The sequence below is a fragment of the Meles meles genome, chromosome 13 (genome assembly GCF_922984935.1).
Source record: "Meles meles chromosome 13, mMelMel3.1 paternal haplotype, whole genome shotgun sequence".
Lineage (NCBI taxonomy): Eukaryota > Metazoa > Chordata > Mammalia > Carnivora > Mustelidae > Meles > Meles meles.
The window spans coordinates 69,160,631-69,182,558 of record NC_060078.1 but is presented as its reverse complement, the minus strand read 5'-3'; the positions used below and the strand labels follow the sequence as shown (position 1 = coordinate 69,182,558).

The 21,928-nt window shown below is 42.3% G+C and overlaps 1 long non-coding RNA gene across 1 annotated transcript in view; it reads right to left on the bottom strand.

Annotated features, from left to right (window-relative positions):
• Positions 1-852: 852 nt before the first annotated feature.
• LOC123954962 overlaps positions 853-21,928 on the bottom strand; it is a 168,158-nt gene continuing 147,082 nt past the window's right edge. Inside the window, exons 3-4 of the long non-coding RNA XR_006821198.1 lie at positions 4,473-4,606; positions 853-974 (exon numbers count right to left, since the gene is read on the bottom strand). This is a non-coding gene — a long non-coding RNA (uncharacterized LOC123954962). The remainder of the gene's footprint in view (positions 975-4,472; positions 4,607-21,928) is intronic.

Here is a 21,928-nt window from a genome sequence, read left to right as displayed (position 1 = left end):
ATGTCTGCTCTTCACTGCCACCATCCAAACTCACGCAAAGTCCTCTTGGGCCCAGTCTGACCCAGAATCCCACCGTGAAGAGGATTCAGGGAACGTGGCTCCCACTGTGGCCAGGCTGGCATGGCACTACCAGCGAACACAGCTGGCCCTGCCAATGACGCGACTTCTCCGACCACATCTCTACGGAGCCTGCTGACCTGGATGGCCCAGTCCGGACCACACAGTGACTAACAGACATCTTTTCCTGCCTTCATGACCGGCTTCCAGAGCCTCTGTGACCATGTCCCACCATGACTTTGCTTGAGTCTGTAGGTGACCGAGTTGGCCTGAGTCCCACTAACAGCAAGAGGTGCTTCTGTGTGGTTCGGAGAAAGGAGGGATGTCTTCTGGGTAGAGCGCCTCTGGGGAGACTGGAACGTACTAACGTAGGGGAGACTTGGTCTTTTCCTATTTCCTCATCAGAACTGCCCCTTAGCTACACCAGGTAAGCAAGGATTAAATCACACTGCTGCATTAATCAAAGGTTTTCCTGGTCTCTTTGAACACCCTCTGTTTCTTCTAAAGTCGAACTGACCATCCCAATCCTACCCTCACAAGGCAGGGCCAGTTCCTACTCTCAGAAAAAGCCAAATATACTGAACCTTAGCCTGAGTCTGGTGCCTCCCCCTGCTCATCTGCACAACACCCCTGAGCCCTTGGATGGAAGAGAATTTGCTACCCATTCACCAGTTCTGCCCTCCAGCTATGGTCACAGGCTCTGATTTTCCTGCCCAGCCTCCCTGAGGGCCCGTAACAGCCCGCCCCTCCACGCTCAAGAACAAATGAGAGCTTCTAAGGCAACAAAACACCCTACCTCCCCTTTTATTTCCAGGGCAGCTGTCACGATCCTGCTCGTCTTCTCCAGAGGTGACGAGCTGTCTGGCACAAGCCGTCATCCCACTGCTCCAGAATGTAAATCACAGGAGGGCTCCTGCCTGAGAAAAACAATTAACACAAAATACCAGGATTACCGTCTGCCACATTCACAAATCCCTCCAGCTCACATTTGTCTCTCCCGACAGTTTATGCCTTCACGGCGTCAAGCTGTTCAAATACCCTGTGTTTTCCCTAAACGGACTGACTTGTGGTCCTTGGCACTGTTTGTACCATTTGCTGTAAAACCCAGAGCTATGGGCAGCAATGCCCCATCAGAGGTGCTAATGCGTGGAGAGAATCAGGAGGTTTATCTTCTCTTGTCCCACCAAAGTGAAGGCACATGTCTTCTTTCCAGTGAAAGGAAAACACGAGTTTCCAAACCTTTCTTTTCTTTTTTTTTTTTTTTTTTATGACAGGGTTTGCACTCACCCCCTTTCTGAGCTACTCAACATGACTGATTCTCCATGGTCCAAGTCACGAAGGCAAGAAACCATCATCACAATAACACAGTGGTTCTCAACCAGGGATGATTTTGACTCCCTGAGAGTCTAAATGTGGGAGTCTATATCTGGCAATGTCTGGAGAAATCGTTGACTGTTACAGGTTGGAAGTAGGAGTTCTATCCGTATTTAGCGGGAGGGCCACTAAATATTTAGTTTAGGCCAGAGATGCTGCTAAACATCCTGCAAGGCACAGAACCCCTCCCTCCACCCACAGCAAAGAATTGTCTTCCACCACACGTCCTTAGGATCGAGAAACATTGCAAATAGCGCCGTGTGGGTTGGCTTCTCCCGCATTCTGCTTCACCTACCGGAGAGCCTCGTCTCAAAGCAAGATGGCTTTTGGAGGGGAATGAGAGAGCAGCGCTGGATGGCTCACTACCTCCTGATCTTCTGCCTCCAAGAAGCAGCAATGTGACAGCACGATTAGGCAGAAAAAACATTTTCCCAAAAACAAACTGTGCACATTTGGGCATTTAATCCCCTGGAGGCTCTGTTTTCGTATTTGCACAATGTGGCCATGAAACAGCCCTGCCTGGCTCACAAGGTTACGGTGTATTAAAAAGTGCACTGGAGCCGCAGGCGTGCTAAGTGGTGGTTGGGAGAAGTCAACGCGGCGATGACGCAGTGAAGGCGAGTACCGTCAGCAGCTGGCACCAGAACAAGCTCTCGTGCTGGAGAGCGAATTCTCTCGGACTTCTCCTCCCTCTTCCTCCTGGGCCTTTGAAACACGCGGGCATGAGCACGCACACACGCATGCGCGCACACACACAATTGATGAGTACACTCGGAGCAGGAGAATCGTAAAGCTTTTGGAGGAGAACAACGAAATTGCTCTGCGGAGGACCAAGGGCGAGCTGCGATGCTCCTCGTCGGCAGACCCAGCAGGACCTGGATGGAGCGAAGAGCTCCATGGAGCGAGATGCCTAAAGGGAATCTGAAGACCGCGATGCCAACTTTTCCACTGGAGTCTGTTTGGGTGACGTAATGTGAATCCACCCACTATCCTATCCTCAGACCCTCATGAATGCTTTGAGAAAGTGTGTGTGTGTGTATGTGTGTGTGTGTGTGTGTGTGTGTGTGTGTGTGTGAAAGAGAGAGAGAGAGAGAAAATCAAGTGCTGATCACAGGAGGGGCAGAAAAGCAACCTGCCCAACTCTAGGTGGGTTGCTGGCATGACATAGGATTTCTGTGCTTTTTAAAAGTTATCCTGCATTCCTAGCCAGGCCACGAACACGTCTCTGGTGTGCCAACTCCTTACCACCAGCTGCTACGGAGGGGTCAGGGCAGAGATGCCAATGACAAACTCTCTCAAAGTCTATTTAACCAAAAGCACCACACAGCTCCCATCAGAGCAGAGAGCCTCTCCCTCCCTGGACAAGAAAAGAAAGGATTCTTGAGACTGAAATTTGCTTCCTCTCCCCAACTAGCCTTGGATGCACTTGATGATATTCGTGATTTTGTCGAAGGAGCCATTGCTGGTGTTAATTGGACGGCAGCCAAGATGGCCTTGAAGGAAAAAAAAAAAAGTTTTTAAAAGATCAACATTCATTAGTTTGGTTCTACATTAAGGGAAGCACATGTGGCGAAGGGAATAATTAGTGAAGTTAATTGCGGCTTCTCGCAGAACCAAGGGGAATCCAGTGAAATGTCCTGACATTCATGCAGAGCAATATGTTCAGTGCTCCTGCAACTAATTGCAATTAGCAAGTGAGAGAACATACGTAGAGTCCCTATGTGTAATTAATCACACGCCTTTATCACAGTAGACACAGGCTGCTGAGTGACAGGAGACACCTGCCTTGTGCCGTGCGCCCCCTGCTCTCCTGTGCTGTGCACCCCGTGCTCTCCTGTGCTGATCCCTGCTGTGCTTCCTCCCCTCCTTACACCTACTTAATGCCTCTTGCATATTCAAGACCTGTCTTTGTGGGGCAGGCTTTCTCAACTGTGTCCCCACTAAAATACATATCTATTATCTTCCTGACATAAAGGAGGTATTCAGGAACTATTTCATTAAGGAATGAGCAAACAAATGGTAAGTAAGTTGGAAAGGGTCTTCTCCCATTTGTGTAGATGACAGTGGCCACGGACCCTTTGAGAGCCACAGAAAGGCAGTCTTTGAGATACAAGAGGCAGATAAGGAGATTTCAGGGCTAGGATGAGGCTGCTTGTCCAGAGGTGGTAGATCCTAGGATGCTTGTGTTAAGTGAACAAGATGCCCTTGAAGGAAGTCCCCTCCCTCTTTTTCCGACATCATCTTCTCAAGCATGACTCTGAATGGTCAGATACAGGCTTTCATTGTTGTCCCCAAATCATATCTCTAAAGTCCCCACCACCAAGAGAAACATGATCAACTCCTCTGTAAAACATAAATACTTGCTTCTTTGTTGACTTTGCAAATCTTAGACTAGCAAAGAAGGTAATGCCCTGGGAAAAGCTTGGATCTTCTCTGATACCCGAAGATTTGAGAAGTTATTTGAGTTTGGAAGTGTATGAAATCTTAGATATGGAAGAGCTGAGCATGGACCCAGAGTCTTTCTGACTCTTATACCTTCAGGAAACTCCTGTGACCAACAAAATCATTGACGTTTCTTTCTTTCTTTCTTTCTTTTTTTAAGATTTTATTTATTTATTTGACGGAGAGACACAGTGAGAGAGGGAACACAGCAGAGAGAATGGGAGAGGGAGTAGCAGGCTCCCTGCGGCAGGGAGCCCAATGTGGGGCTCAATCCCAGGACTTTGGGATCATGACCTGAGCCGAAGGCAGCTGCTTAACAACTGAGCCACCCAGGCGCCCCAGATCATCACTGTATCTGCCAGTCAAGTCACACTTACTATTTGGAGCTACCTTACAATGTCAAAAGAGCCATGACGACTTAATTTGTTACAACAGAAGCTATAATAAATACATAATATAATATATTATATAATGTGTATATATATATAAAATGTATATTATATATATATAATGTATATATAATGTATATATATTATGTATATAATATATACATAAATATAATAAATACATCCCCAAATTCAGTGGCTGAAAGTACTTACTTAGTTCATTGCTTTCCCATTTGCCAGTCCAGGACAGATAGCCAGTAATATGCCATGCGGTCATCCGTGGAAGCAGGCAAGCAGGGAGGTTCTGTTATCCTCGACAGTACCTTCCACGGTTGTCTGGCATTGCCCTTCCGGACAGAGGGGAAGAACGAGTGGAAATTAGAGGGAAGGATTTCCTTTTAAGCAAGGGACACCGAAACTGCTCCCATCATTGTTGCTGAAGTTCCAGTGGGGAGAACTCAGTGCCACCAAGTTGCAAGGCAGATGGGGACACGCCATCTCTCTCCAAGAATACTTCCCTATGTCCAGGAAGAAGGGAGGATGAAGTAGGTTGGGGAAATAATAGCAAAAAAAAAAAGAGGGCAGGTCTTAAGATATTTCATAAAAGTAGCTTATCCCCATTTCAGTTACCTAGAGATGCATATCAATCTCATGGTCCAAAGTCAGCAGTACTGATTCGACCACGAGCTCTTTGGGGCAAGGAGGGACATGGCACCTGGCACCCAGAAAGTGCTAAGGAAGCGTCATGCCATGAACAATTGAATGGATTAATGAACTGATGAAATACCACCTAGGTCCCTCCAGCCTTGTTTGGAGGACGTATTTCTAAACATTTCCAGGATACTTTTTTTCCCTTGCTATGCTTCAGTGGCCTCTGAATAAATGAGGCCCCGAAAACAATAATCTGGCAATCCCTTAAGGATTCACTCAGTCTGGAGGTTTCTGGACTCTGCCCACTCTCCATTCAACTGGTCCTGGCACCCTGGTGTCCCTAAAGCCTCACTCCCTTCTTAGCTCTGCTGACACTTGACTTTGCCTCGAAAATCCTGTGACAACAGAAATCCTGGGAACACTTTAATTATTAGCATCCAAAGAAAATCAATACAAAACAAAATGCAAAGAGACTTGACATCAAACACAAGAGGAAAAGAGAGAAAAGGACATTTATTGGGTCCCTACTGCATCAAGATGGAATAAACATCCAGATAACTGCTGAGTGTCCAGAACATTCACACCCTTCTGAGGAGATAGCAATTATTGTCTCCAGCTTGCCCATGAGAAAGTGAAGTCTCAGAAAGGCCAATAACTTTCCCAAGGTCACCAGACCTTGATTTCTGATTTTCTCCTAGACCCAGCAGAAGGTAGACCCAGAACTATCCAAATGAACCAACCAGCTGAATCCCCACTCCCTGAGAGACCAGCAAACCTAGAACTCATTTCTGAACTGCCATTTGTAACAGTGACTTGTCACCTTTTCTTAAGGCTAAAGACAAAAAATGCCCTGTCAGTGGCCCAAGTGGAGTATATAAGAGACCTTTGCTTCAATCTCGTAAAGGGGATTTTATTTAAAATAAAAAAGGGGATTTTTATTTAAAAGATGGGGATACCACATCAGCCCTCCTCACCGTCACCGGAGCCTCTAGACCAGGGGACTTGAGAACACATCATGGCGCAGAGCACAAGCAAGACAAGATGTTCTTTAGTAATCAGCCCAAGAGTGACAGGTGGCAGCTTCCCAGCTTGTGGGGGGTTGGGAGGGACACCCTTCAGGAAGCAGATAGTCTGATTATTTAAAAAGAAAGCCAGCCAGGCTGAGTAACAAATCTTGTTCCTTTCTTCATTAGGAAACGACTGTCCCTTCAGAAATTCCCATGGCACAGGATAGTCAATAAGAATGAGAAGACAAGAAATAAAATTGCATCTGCCTGGGTAATTAGCAATAACTCCTAATGCCAAAATTTGTATATTATCCTCAAATGCAGGTGTAGTGGCGCTGAAAATAAGGAAGAGGGAAACAACACGTGGAACCAGTTCTACTGGCTGTGGGGCTTAGGGTTTACGATCCAATGCCCCACTAGTCTGTCAAGAGTCTTCTGCCTTCCAAGGTTAGATTAGAGATCACCAATATCTCACACACAGGCTTCACTCCTACACTCTTGGACATAATTTGTGAATCTTAATCAAACTTTAGAATGCTCTCAAAATATTAACCCCTCTACCACCAACAACCAATCTGCATTGACACCCCCCCCCCTCTGCCCAAAAAACAAACCTAATCGTCACCTTCTGCCTAAATCAACTTCTTGTAAAGTGTCTTTGATTATGGGAAGCCAGAACAGCCCTAAGGAGCAGAGGAGGCTGAGAAAGTACAAGGGAAGGGAAAAGCCACTCTCCTACAGACTGGTTAGCTGTTGCTGTGTGATTGTGGTAACCCCAAGCCTCTAAGCAAAAGTCCAAAAAGACAGCCACACAGGTCTCCCCCAAGACTGTCCAGAAGACAAATGACATGAGTTGGAGGAAATCAGAGGCAGAGACAAACCATGAGAGACTGTGGACTCTGAGAAACAAACTGAGGGGTTTGGAGGGGAGGGAGGTGGGGATTGGGTGAGCCTGGTGGTGGGTATAAAGGAGGGCACGTATTGCATGGATCACTGGTGTGGTGCATAAACAATGAATTCTGGAACACACACACACACAAAATTTAATTAAAAAAAAAAAAAAGAGTCTGTCCTAAAGCACTTGAAACACTTGAAACTTGAGAAATCAGAGGGAATTAACACAATATCTACATTCTCCTAAAACCGTTTCTAACCCACCCAAGGTAGACTGATGACAAGCTTAGTCTCTTTTTCTTGACCAAAGGACTCTACCTTGGCCCAACATTTTTCTCTTACACGTGTTAATCTCATTCACAGAATTCTGATTTTTAAATGGCAGCTGAGTCATATTTTGCTTAGATCCTTCTACAATTCATCTCTCAGGAAACCAACACGTTTTCCAGAGGCCATGCATTAGCAGCTGAAAAAATACACATTAAACCTTAACAGTAATGTCCCCTATAACTAATGACCAAATTTGTGCTAATCCCCAACCATCTAACTTCGCACTTGAAGTGTGATCCTTAAATTAGCATCATTAACGGCACTGAGTGCTTGTTAGAAATGCAGAATCTCAGGTCTCCCAGAAGCCAGCGGAATTAGAATCTGCATTTTACAAGATCCTCAAGGAATTCTGATGCACATGAAGTCTGAGAAGCACCCAACTAGAACAAAGACCATTTTGTGTCAAATGCCTAATTGTTCTGTTTCCAAAGCTTACTTTTGTGCAGTACAGGGTGCTAACTGGTTTGTTACCCAGCCACAGAGATTAAATGTGCGAATTTGAAAGAAAATCTACAGCAGGCAATTAGTATTAGTAACGAGGGAAAAAGAACAGGAGGATGAGAAGAAAAAGCAACGGACACACAAAGAGACATGCACACACGCGTGACTTCATTGGTACTGCCACTAACGAGCATCCTAATTTGGGTGAAGTACCCTACACACCTTCAGCAGAACAAATACGGATGAGTTCCTTCTTTTTTTATTTTTCTTTATCTTTATTTTCTTTTTATTATTTTATTTTATTTTTATTTTTATTTGACACCGAGAGAGAGAGCACAAGCAGGGGGAGTGGCAGGCAGAGGTAGAGGGAGAAGCAGGCTCCCTGCTCACTGACTTGGGGCTCGATCCCAGGACCCTGAGATCATGACCTGAGCCTAAAGCAGACGCCCAACCAACTGAGCCACCAGGTGCCCCGGAAGAGTTCTTTCTGATTAAATCAAGTTTGTCTATGGTCAGCCTGATCTTTATGAAGCTTAGAGAGTTACTTGCAAAATCAAAAGAGATGTCATTAATTAAAACTCCAATCATTTGAGGGGCACCTGGGTGGCTCAGTGGGTTAAAGCCTCGGCCTTCGGCTCAGGTCATGATCCCAGGGACATGGGATCGAGCCCTGCATCGGGCTCTCTGCTCAGCAGGGAGCCTGCTTCCTCCTCTCTCTCTGCCTGCCTCTCTGCCTACTTGTGATCTCCGTCTGTCAAATAAATAAATAAAATCTTAAAAAAAAAAAACTCTAATCATTTGAAACATACTAAATGTGAGCTAAAAGAGTTTTCTAGAAATCTAAAGTTGGCTACTTTATTCTGGGATAACTGGGGCCTTACCACACACACACACAAGCAAAATTTTTATTTTAATGACCTGAAGAGTTTTAAATGATCTAAGGAGAAATAAGGAAGAAAAATAGGGGGAAGAAAAGCAATATAGAAGATTTAAATTAAAAAAAGAGAGACTATAATCAGTTTTTGTTACTACTTACTGATCTAAATTTATGAAAGAATACGATAATCATGTTTCTTAAATAGCTCCACACTACACCCCCTCGCTGGATGGTTCTCTGTGTTCTATGGCTCCTTCTCATTCAAGGATTAGGAGGGATCACATGCCCAGCAGACACCAGTCATGGCGGATCCACAGGTCTTTAAAAAGACTTTCAAGGTCTCAGTTCTATGTGACTTTGGGGTCAGCTTGCAAGGCCCATGTCAAAATCTCATTATATACACCTATGTAGTCTGTCCACAAGGAATCATGGCCTTTGCTATCTTTTTTTTTTTTTTTAAGATTTTATTTATTTATTTGATGGAGAGAGAGATCACAAGTAGACAGAGAGGCATGCAGAGAGAGAGGGAGAAGCAGGCTCCCTGCCAAGCCCAATGTGGGGCTCGATCCCAGGACCCTAGGATGATGACCTGAGCCGAAGGCAGAGGCTTTAACCCACTGAGCCACCCAGGCACCCCTCTTCTTGGGTTATAAATCACCCTTTGAGAGTGGGCCTTTGAAACTGGGGAACCAGCTCTGTTTCTCATTTCTGTGCTATTCTCTGGAGACACAAAGGCAAAGGGGACATGACTTGCCTTCAAGACATAGGGAACACTTATAAGAGAGCCGTATCTAAGGTAGTCTGGGAACACCAAAGAGGCAATATACACTATTCTTCCTGGGTTGGGGAAAGAGGTGGGTCAGGGATTACAGGACTCTGCCATCCTTTTTTTTGTTGTTTTTGTAATCAACATACAATTTCCTATTAGTTTCAAATATACATCATAGTGATTTAACATTTTTATATATTATGAAGAGCTCCTTAATATATTAGATTATAAAAAATAATTTTCATCTGTCACCATACAAAGTTATTACAGTGTTACTGAATATATTCCCAAGGCTGTCCATTCCATCCCTAAGACTTATTTATTTTATAACTGAGAATTTGTACCTTTTAATATCCTTCACCTATCCTTAAACCAAACATTGATAGTACTGTTTACACTCCAGTGTGGAAGAGTAACTCAGTCAATATGTGCTCTCAAAAGCTTCTCTTCAAATAAGTATTTACTTTTTCTTTCTCCTCCTACAGCGGGGATAGGGGGGGAATAAAAACAAAGGTGATATAAAACAGAAACTTAATTTTCCAGTTAAATCAGAAGTTGTCTGTAAGTCTAAACCATAGGGTACAAAGATTGAAAGCTGGTAGAGGATATATCAGCCAGCGTCCAACAGAAATTGGATAGGTCACACAAATACGTTTTTTTAAGGAGTAATTTACCTGTCTACCAGGTTAAAGGAAGACATTGAATACAAAATCAACTCAAAACGGATCCTAGAGAAAGCCTCAAACTATAGCAGAAAATCTACTAAAGAAAACATAAGAAAATATCTTTGTGACCTTGAGTTAAGCAGATTTCTTAAATTAAACACAAAATGCACAATAAAAGAAAAACTGACAAACCAAACTTAATAAAAAATTTCTTCAAAATTTAGATTTTATACTCCACTCCCAGATATTCTGATTTAATAGCTCTACGGTGAGGCATAGACATCCTTATTTAGAGAAAACTTAGGGTAGTTTTGATGTAGGTGGGCCCCAGAATATGCTTCCTTTCCTTAGTCTTGTGTTCCTCAAAGATGAACAGCCAATCTGCCCTCTTTCCCTGCTGAGAAGCTTGCAGTTGGGTGACTTTCAACACAATTTTCTTTACATCTCTGAACCTTAGTTTTGCCATCTTCATAATAAAAATAATAAAACCTAACTTTTGGAATTTGGAGAGGATTAAATAGAATAAATGAAAGTGCTAGAATCTGGCCTACAACAAATGCTCAGAGTACTATTTTCTTTTTTCCCCAGTTGGCTAGGCATGCCATATACTATATCTTATGCTATTCTATCATTTCTGTAATCTTTGCATGACCGTATGTTTAATCCATAGGTTTATGACCGACGTCCCTGAGTTGTCACTTCCCTGAAGACACAAATATGATTTATGTGTGTCCTCCAGAGGGTAGAATGCATATTATGGCCACTTATCTTAACTCACTCATTATGGAAATGCTAATAAAAACTGCCCATCCATCCATCTCCCCCAGCAGCCTGCCTGAAATCTCTCCATTACCAATCCGTTCCTTGAATTAAGCCAGAGTTCAGTGCAAATGGGAAAACGCCCAAGGGTGGGCCCTCATTCTTTCTACTTAATGGAGGGGTCTTTGGTCCTCGCTTGCTGAGTTCTTCCTCAAGAAGCCAGAGGTCCAGATCAGGGAAACCTTGAGGAGGCAGGAGGGAACAAGAGATGAGGTACATAGATTTAAGAAGGGCAAGAGGTCAAAGCCTAGACCGGTGAAGGGAAAGTTGAGTCATAAGGGGAATTGGGGTACCTGAGTGCCAACTTGAGAGAGAAAGAGTGTGTGTGTGTGTGTGTGTGTGTGTGTGTGTGTTGCAGTCCCCGTGGCCAGCCCAGGACAACACAGAGTCCTGAGAAGAGATGAGGGTAATGGGTAATAGTAGGTATAAAAGGAAGGGGAGGGGGAGGCCACAGGAGACCCATTATGCCTCAGAGACAACCCTCCATTTGCCCATACCCCTAATAGCCACTCAGGTGGCTCTGGCTCCTCACAGGCTCTGAGCACCAGCTCCACACGGGTATTCTCATGGTGCCTCTTCCTGCCCAAGGCAAAAAAGGGCATCTGCATGGAAATGTGGAAACTTCCATTCCAGCACCACATGAGAGAACTCATCCATTGGGACATCTAGTTCCCTCTGTGGTCAGAGCTCACATCAGCACGAGTCTGCCTTCATGCTCTCTGAGCTCAGAAACCAGGGTGTGGAAAAACGTAGAGGCTGATTCTAGCTGAAGAAAAATGATGCGGTATTTTCCAGAAAATTCAGCTAGGGCCTCAAGGCTGGTGGGTACCAGCTGGGTCACATAAGTGGCATTCCCCCACCCCACAGCCTCGCCACATTCTCACCCTCCTCCTCACAGTCTCTCTGAAGGATGGTGTTGAGCAGAAAATGGTGAGGTCTTTGTTCAGGCTTTTGCAGGAGCCAGATTTCTGTGCAGAAGAAATGCAAATCTTTCTCCATCTGAAAGTCAACCTCTAGAGACTTCTCCTACTCACTGCCAGCCCCTGATGTCATGGCTCTTTTGATCCCTGTCGGTGGCTATAACTCTGTCTCCAAGAAGGCTGAAGGTCAGGGCAGCTTTCACAGAGGAGGCCCGTGGAGTATTGCAGGAGAGGTTGCTGCTGGTCCTGTAACATAATCCAATTCTCTATTCTTTATTCTATTTGCATGTATAAGATTTTTTATTTAATATTAACACTCCATGAAGGATACCTGCTTGTTGCTAGGGGATAGAAAGCTAAATAAGCATAGTCCCTGCTCATATTCCAAGTACGGATTTTTAGGGAGGTTAATAAATATAATTTACTGACCAAGTGCGAAGCATCTTATTATGCTATCATTTTAAATCTTTCATACATATAAGTATATACACACATATGTGAATATATGTACTTATATATTTACTTGCATTTATTTTTTACATATATGAATATATTATCATTTCTATATATGAATATATTTTATACTTATATATATCTTATAAATAACAGATGCATTTATGTCTACTCTTCATATATATAAAATATATATTTGTGTTTTGGAAATGATGATGGCATTTTTTCCTAATGACAAAAGTAGTAAAGGAGTAATTAAGGGTACAGAATTTAAAGTCAAGCTGCCTTTGACCTTGGGCCAGTTACTTATTTGCTAAGAGAAAAGAGACTAGCAAGTCCTAACAGGCACAGAGAAGAAAATCGGAGTAAGCCCATCACCCAGCGTTAAAACAGTTAATAGTTTGCTAAATACAACTCCTGGGTATTTTCCATACAATTCTTTCCCTACACACAGTCATGTACTTTGTTTTTACAAAATGACATATTCTATTTACTGTTCATATCTGACTGTTCTCCCCAACATGGAGTGGACATCTTTATGAGTCAGTGCACGGAGAACCCTACTGTCTTTGTAATGGCTTCCCAGTAGTTCACAGTTTGCAAATTGTCTCCTCTCCTCTATTTCTTTTTCTAATAGAGTTGGCACATCCGGAAAAAATACTACCAGATAACAGTTGTGACAATGCACATTCTTTTCACATTTCTGACTTTAATGGGAGTTTTATCACAGGGCATGGGGCTAGCCATGGATTATAAATACTTATTTAATGTTATAAGCTTTTCCATTTATTGATATTTTATTGAGTTTTTGTATCAGGAATGGATATTAATTTTTATCAAATGCTTATTCAGCATTGACCAAGATGATCAGCTACACTTTGTTGTTAATAACTTGAATTATATTGCTTTCCTAATACCAAATCATTAATGTGGTCCTTAAACCTTACCTTGTCATGGTGATTTTTCTCTTTCTCTTAACATACTGCTGGATTACAGATGCCCAAATCCCAAAAAAGATAGCTTATATATATATATATATATATATATATATATATATAGCTAATGCATATAATATATAGCTATCATACATATAATATGTAGCTGTTAAACATATTTTGTATATTTGTATATAATATAAGCACAAGGAGAGCACAAAAGAATTCTATATTTTATATTCTTTTTGTGTGCTCCTTGCACTTACGTTGGAGTTAATGCTGTTTTTATTAAAAATAATTGGAAATATTTTGTTCTATCTTTATGCTTAAAAGGCTAGGTAGATTTGTTCCCTGAAGGTTGAAAGTATTTGCAAGGAAAATAATCCTTTGACAAATGTCTCAATTTTCAACTCTAGATACTATTGTACTTTGGTTTTCTACCTCCCTTAGGGCATTTCTGGTCATTTACATCTTTTCCCATTTGGGGGTAAAATAGTCACAAAGCTCCAAGGCTCTTCAGCTGTTCTGTGAAGTCTATGAATTTTCCTCCACTGGCCACCTTTCTCGAGTAGTGATCCTAGTTCTCCATGAAAATGGCTTTTCCCACCTCTCCTACTATCTGCTGAAACCTCTGGGTTGAGAAGTCATTCCCTCTACAACAGCAGACTAAAATCAGGTGGCTATCAAGAAGCTGAATCAAAAAACAAAAGGAAGTGCTTGGTGAGGTGTGACCTTGAGCTATGACCTCCGTCCCCAATCCCAGCACAGGAAGAAAGACTGGGCACTGCTTGCCTCTCCTGCCTTCCCGGGCCTCCAGTTCTCAACTCTTTTCATTCCAGCAATCTATTTCATCTTATTGAATACCCACCTTAGGAGGACGTATCTGTGACCTCCATTTTGCAGAGGAAACTGAACGTGAAAGATTTCTTAGCCAAGCTGGGCTCACACTGGTAGTCAGTGGCGCAGATCTAGGACTTGAACCCAAGGCTGTCATCCTGCACAGTCTATGGCCCTTCCCCCACTCTCACCAGCATATTTACGGTCTGAGCTCTGGCGATTCTTAAAACCCTGCTTTACTCTATGCCTCCCACAAGGTTGGGGACATGACACTAAGTGACAGTTAAGTTTCTATCACTTGCAACCAAAACAAGCCCAACTAATAAAGCTGCTAATGAGTATTTGCCCATCCCTCTCCGATTATAAATTCCTTCAATGGTGCACTGTGCTTTCTCTGTAAAGCCTGCCTAGCACAAGGACTTCCATAAAAATGCCACCAGGAAGATCGAGTTCCAAATAAGTCTGCCATCGTTAGATTGATTCTGGGTGCTAACGATAAATCATAGGAAAACTAACTTAAAATGTACCACATAATTAAATACTAATAAATATGGTATATAAATGGAGACAAATAGCAAGCTAGAGGGGTTGAATCTTAGCATTCCACACAGGTACGTTGTGGTCGATCCTGGCTAGTTGGGTTATCTTTGGAGGTTTTAATTTCCACAGCTGTCATATAAACCACTGGACTTACAGGGTATGAAATGTATGTGAATTCTTGAAGATTGCGAAGTGCTGGATGCAAGGGGTTCTGGCTCAGTTACAGCTACTGACCAACCACAGGCAGAAGAGCAGAACAGCAAGAGAGATGGAGCCTCCATGCTGTTCAGGCACGTGACGTCACGAGCACTGGGTGTTACCTAAGACTGATGAATCCCTGACCTCTGCCTCTGAAACTAATAATACACTGTATGTTAATTAAGTGATGTAAATAAAATAAAATTTAATTTAAAACAAGAAAGAGGGGCACCTGGGTGGCTCAGTGGGTTAAAGCCTCTGCCTTCTGCTCAGGTCATGATCTCAGAGTCCTGGTATCGAGGCCCACATCAAGCCCCGCATCAGGCTCTTTGCTCAGCAGGGAGCTTGCTTCCTCCTCTCTCTCTGCCTGCCTCTCTGCCTACTTGTGATCTCTGTCAAATACATAAATAAATTTTTAAAAAACTTAAAAAAAAAAAAGACAAGAAAGAGACAGAGACATAGTAACAGAGGGAACCCCCACCCCTGACGCTGCCAACAGCAGAGGGGACGGATGGTACTGAGGGACCCAAGACAGATCCCTTTGTTCTTGGGCACCGGAAAAAAAGCCTCAGTTGTTTAAAAGAACAACTAGCATGTAAAAGGGACAACTACAGAAGTCTGTCAAGTGGTAGAGGAGCCATGGGAAAGCTCTCCCTGTCAGAGGGACTGGAGAACGACACAGTTGATGTTCCCAACCCTACCTTAAAGATCTAGACCGGAGCCGGGTCCAGACACTGTAACAGGTGGGTTCAATTGTCACAGTAAGCTTGCGACCTCCGCAAGTCCAGGGTTCATGAGCCCATACCAGCTGCCCTGGAGTGCTGGGGTACAGAACACCTGTCATGATACTACGTGTGTGTGTGTTTGTGTGTGTGTGTGTGTGTGTGTGTGTGTTTTCATCTTTACTGTTTTATTTTTACTTTTTTTTCTAAAATTTACTTCTTTATTTTAGAGAGAGAGAGAGAACATGTACGCATGCAAGAGCAGGGGGTGGGGCAGAGAGAGAGAGAGAGAGAACCCTCAGACTGCCCGCTGAGGGGGGAGCCTGGCAGGACTCAATTCCAGGACCCTGTGATCACGACCTTTGCCTAAATCAAAAGTCAGGCACTTCCCTGACTGAGTCCTTTATTTTTGCTTTTTAAGATTTGTCTAGTTCTGTTTCTATTTTTTTTTTCTTTTTGGTTTTGTTCTTTTCTTTCTTGTTCTCTTTTTTCTTTTCTCCTTTTTTCTTCCCCTTGGTTCTTTTCTCCTTTTTTCTTTTCACCATGATCAGATGGGATTTATTACTGGGGATGCAAGGATTGTTCAACATCATTTGCAAATCAATCAATATCATACTCCACATCAACACAACAAAGGATAAAAATCAGATGATCATCTCACTGCAGAGAAAACATTTGACAAGATTCAGCCATCCATTGGTGATAAAAACTCTGAACAAAATGGGATTAGAGGGAACATACCTCAACATAAGAGAGTCCATATATGAAAAACCCACAGCTAACATTATACTTAATGGTAATAAAATGAGGGAAAAATAGATTCATAGATCAGTAGGACAGGGGAGAGACCCCAGAAATAAATCCACATTTATATGATCAATTAATGTATGACAAAGGAGGCAAGAATACACAATGGAGAAAAGTCTACTCAACAAATGGTGTTGGGAAAATTGGGCAGCTACGTGAAAAAGAATGAAATTGGACCACTTTCTTACACCATAAATGAAAGTAAACTCAAAAGGGATTAAAGACCTAAATGTGAGACGTGAAACCAAAAAAGTCCTAAAAGAACATGGGTGATAATTCCTCTGACATTAGCCATAACAACATTTTTCTAGATAGGTCTCCCAAAGCAAGGGAAACCAAAGCAAAATAAACTATTGGGACTACATCAAAATAAAAAGCGTTTGCACAGCAAAGGTTATCATCAACAAAACAAAAAGACAAGCTACAGAGTAGGAGACGATATTTGCAAATGACTGATTCAATAAGGGGTTAGTATCCAAAATATATAAAAAACTCATACAACTCAACACCTAAAAAAACAAACAATCCAATTTTAAAATGGGCAGAGGAGCTGGGTAGACATTTTTCCAAAGAAGACACACAGATGACCAACACACACATGAAAAGATGCTCAACGTCACTGATCAGGGAAATGCACATCAAAACCACAATGAAGTATCACCTCACACCTGTGAGAATGGCTAAAATCAAGAAGACAGGAAACAACAAGTGTTGGTTTGGGGGATGTGGAGAAAAAGGAACCCCCTTGCCCTGTCTGTAGGAATGCAAACTGGTGCAGCCTCTGTGGAAAACAGTATGGAGTGTCCTCAAAAATTGAAATTAGAAATATCATATGATCCAATGATTCTACTCTTGGGTATTTACCCAGGGAAAACAAAAACACTAACTCCAAAAGACAAATGCATCCCTATGTTTATTGCAGGATTATTTATAATAGTAATCTTTACTATTTATGTAATATATAATACACTATATTCATATATTTACTTATTTATATATAACTATTAATATACTACATAATATTAGTAAACAGTAATTTACTAATACAATAGTAAATAAGCCATGGAAGCAACCTCAGTGCCCATCAATAGACAAATGGGTCAGGAAAATATGGGATATACACAATGGTATAATGACACAGCCATTAAAAAAAAAGTGTGATATTGTGTCATTTGAGACAACATGGATGGAGATAGAGGGTATTACATTACATGAAATAAAATTGAGAAAGACAGCTACCATATGATTCTACTCATAAATGGAATTTTAGAATCTAAAAAAATGAATGAACAAAAAGCAGAATCAGAACTATAAATTCAGAGAATGAACTGAGGATTGCCAGAGGGGAGGGAGTGGGGGGGATGGGCAAAATGAGTGAAGGGGAGAGGAAGATACAGGCCTCCAGTTATGGAATGAGTAAGTCACTGGAATAAACTGCGGGACACAAGGAATTCAGTCAATGACACTGCAATAGCCATGTCATGCGGCGGATGGTGACTATGCTTGCGGTGAACAAGGCATAACGTACAGGCTTGTCCAATCACTAAGTCGTACACCTGAAACCAATGTCACATTGTAAAGCAACTACCCTCAGACAAAAAAACAAAACAAGTGCTGGATGCGACCAAAAGTAACAAAATAAAACTTTTCTACAAACAGACCCCAAATCTCAGATCCCCTTGAAGACACGAAGAACTTCATAAACCAAAGACCACCATTTCTTGGACGAGAAATCTGACTGTGGGCATCTCTCTCCAAAAGAACACAGGTCATATCTTAAATAATTCCTAAGGTCCATAGTGTTAACAGGACCAAAAACCTCCATAAAATTCCCCCCTTTCTCCTTTTTTTACTCATCTGGATTGTTCTAGACGGCTTATGAGTGTGCGGCATCAGTGCTGAGGGAACATTGACATTGTACTAGGGTTTTCTTTTCCACCGTGCAGGTATTTTCATGTTGAGAGTTCTCTGCCTTCTCTTTTTAGAAAGGAAAAATTCATCATCCGGAGCCATGCTGCAGCTTTTTTGCAGATCTCATTTTGCTGACCTTGCTAAGCACCGTCATTTCCTTTAATGATATTATTCATAAGAACAGTAATTGCCTCTAAAATGGCAAAACGCCCTGTTTTTCCCTGACACAGTAACAGCAGCTTTGATGAAATGTGCCCACCTCCAAACAATGGCAGGAGACCCTTCCCCACCTCCTGGAGAACCACCTGGAGGGTATTTAATACCATGGGGTTGCCGTTACCTAGAAATGTCCAAAAGAATCATAGAGCAGTGCTGTTTATTGGATTTACTCATCAAAAACATGTAAGATATTAAGAATACAGCTTCCCTATGACCCTGCAATTGCACTGCTGGGTATTTACCCCAAAGATACAGATGTAGTGAAAAGAAGGGCCATCTGTACCCCAATGTTTATTGCAGCAATGGCTACAGTCGCCAAACTGTGGAAAGAACCAAGATGCCCTTCAACGGACGAATGGATAAGGAAGATGTGGTCCATATACACAATGGAGTATTATGCCTCCATCAGAAAGGATGAATACCCAACTTTTGTAGCAACATGGACAGGACTGGAAGAGATTATGCTGAGTGAAATAAGTCAAGCAGAGAGCGTCAAGTATCATATGGTTTCACTTATTTGTGGGGCATAACAAAGAACATGGAGGACATTGGGAGATGGAGAGGAGAGGGAGTTGAGGGAAACTGGAAGGGGAGATGAACCATGAGAGACTATGGACTCTGAAAAACAACCAGAGGGTTTTGAAGGGGCGGGGTGGGGGGGTGGGAGGTTGAGGAACCAGGTGGTGGATAATAGGGAGGGCACGTACTGCATGGAGCACTGGGTGTGATGCCAAGACAATGAACACTGTTATGCTGTAAATAAACAAATTTAAAAAAAAAAAACAACAACAACAAAAAACATGTAAGATCCACTTAGAAATTGAACAGCTGTTTCTACTTCTTATCTTCAGGTTGGGAGAAAAAAATATATTTTCTTGCACCTAGAGCTAGGCTTCACTCATCACCTGATGTGCTGGAAATTAATTATGCAGCAAAGATTTTGCTGCATCAGAGCTTTCTACAATCCTAAGACATAAATGTTGTCTATAACTTTATAAAAGGAAAAGATTATATGATGAGCTCAGCTTTATTTCACCAATATCCGCAATGGAAAGAAAATAAAAAGCACCTTTTCTTGAAAAACAGCTCATCTCCAGGGGCTAATACTGTACTCTCTCTGCCCAGAATAATAAAGGGGATGTTGCTGGGGAAATCATGAGGATGTCCTTGCTTTTTTCTGGGGGGAAAAAAAAAACCACTACTGAACATAGTTCCTAAGTTTCAAAAGAAGCCAAAATGTGAGTCTTGCCATTTGGTGGGAATTTTAAGCGAAACAGTATTTTCTCCATATTCCTGTCCCCTCTCCCGCTATTCCCCAACTCAATGGCCATCTTCTGAGTGACAGGAAATCCAGTCCACCCTGTCGCCATCTACAGTCGTCCTCCTACAGAAATAACCCAGCAATGGACAGCGTTCTGGGGGCTAGATGCCAGGTCCTTTGTCTGTGTGACACTGAATCCCCAGGACAGGTCTATTGCACAGGTAAGGAAAGTGAAGTTAACTGTCCCAGCTCCTTACCCAAACTACTCAAGCATTAGAAATTAAAACAAAACAAAACAACAACAAAAAACTCAGCCCCTACTATCCAGGAACTAACAGCTGAGCCTTACTGATATTACAAATGGATCTGATGCTTACTACCAAATCATACCATTCTCCTGTTGGTCATAATATCACAGGCTATCTACTTAGGTCATTGCATATACCATACACCCAATGTCCCTTCCCTCCATGGCTAAATGAGTGACTGCTGCTTCTGTACCAATTATAACTTTATCCTCTCTAGCCTGACCTCCTTACAGATAAGATTTATTAATTAATTATAGAATAACTCCATCAAGAGATAAATGGCACTTCCTTAGACATTTCCCAAATGGATCCATCTAAATCCAAAGGTCTATAATAGTTATTTCCGATACCCTCTTATGAAAACCCCCCACGGTTACCTACCATGTGTGTTTTCCCACTGTTGCAATGAGGAATAGACTACTTTCTCAACTCCAAGTGTGTGCCTATGGTCTAAAGCCACTGGTCTCTACCCACTCTACAACGTCTTCACTTGTCCTCTGAACCGGCCTAAGCCTCTCCTTTTCTCATCTCTAAAACGAGAATGAGCAAAATATCTAATTCCTGGAGCTGTTGAAAGATTAAATGAAATGGTGAACTTACTGAATGCGAGTTCAACTTACCACCATTTCCACCATGCTCCTAATAACTACTGTTTTCATCACAATGACCCTTTATTGCCTCCTAGAGACCTTTTCTGAGAGCCCAATTTCAAAGAAGTCTCTCCTTCTGTACCTTCACACATGTATTAAGCTCCTGCTGCATGCAAAACACTTTTCACTACCTCTCAGAATTTCTTTCTGCTGAAAATTTCAAAAAAATTTTCAAAAAGTAGGAAGGCTTTGCTCACTATTAAAAGTTCTTTACACATTACCTTGTATATTATTTCTATTTCTTTATTTCTATTTTTATCCTCTTTATCTCAAACAAGATGGTGTCTGCCTTTAAGGAGCTTGCTATAACCTAGAGTTGTCACCCCCATAGCTCTTGGCACATAGTAAATGATCAATAAAACGTGTTGTTTGAAACAAAAGGCAAGTATGAACAGAAATGTACCACTGAAAGTGTAAAAGAACTCCCTTTTTTTTTTTTTTTTTTTGAGAGACAGAGCGAGTACCACTCATGTGGGGAGGGGCCGAGGAAGAGAAAAAGAATCCCAAGTAGAATCCACACCCAGTGCAGAGTCTGACCTGAGGCTCCATCTCATGACCCTCAGACAAAACCCAGAGTGGGAGACTTAACAGACTGAGCCAACCAGGCACCCCCACACTTGTATTCTTTTTAAGAAAACTCTATCCTGAACATGGTGCTTGAACTCATGACCTTGAGATCAAGAGTGGCAAGTTCTACCGTCAGAGCCTCCTAAGTTCTACCATTGGGCACTCCTAAAGGAGCTGGCTTTGTAAAACTACAGGCTCTGAAGCCTAGGGACATGTAGGAATAAGAAATGCAGGTACTGTGGGGCGCCTGGGTGGCTCAGTGGGTTAAAGCCTCTGCCTTCGGCCCAGGTCATGATCCCAGGGTCCTGGGATCAAGACCCACATCGGGTTTTCTGCTCAGCAGCGAGCCTGCTTCCTCCTCTCTCTCTGCCTGCCTCTCTGCCTACTTGTGATCTCTCTGTCAAATAAATAAAATCTTTAAGGAAAGAAAGAAAGAAAGAAATGCAGGTACCGTTTGGCTTATGGCCTCACCTTACTGACTGTTGCCCTCCTCTCAGGGTTGCTGGTTTTCGTATTCTTCAGACTAATAAGATCACGTTGTTTTAAGTGTTTTTCCCATCAAGTTAGGAAAGAGTCTTGCAAAAAAGAGTACATTTCATAGTGTTCCCTTTCAGGAATTTTTTTAAATACTCTTTTTTTTTCCCACTCTACCACCAAACATATTTTTTTTTGGCTCCAGATAGCATAAATTTCTATTAGTAATGAGGAAGTTTCTTTCTGATCACTCTTTTTTAGCTCATAAACATCTTCCAGGGTTTTGGGCTTTTTTTAGATGATGGGGTTGGGGGAAAAGCTTTCAATACAACATGAATGTTTAATTTGCTGTATGTAGCAAGCACTCCTTTGATGTCCTAAGCCTGCCGCATTAGATTTTCAGTATTTCTTAAA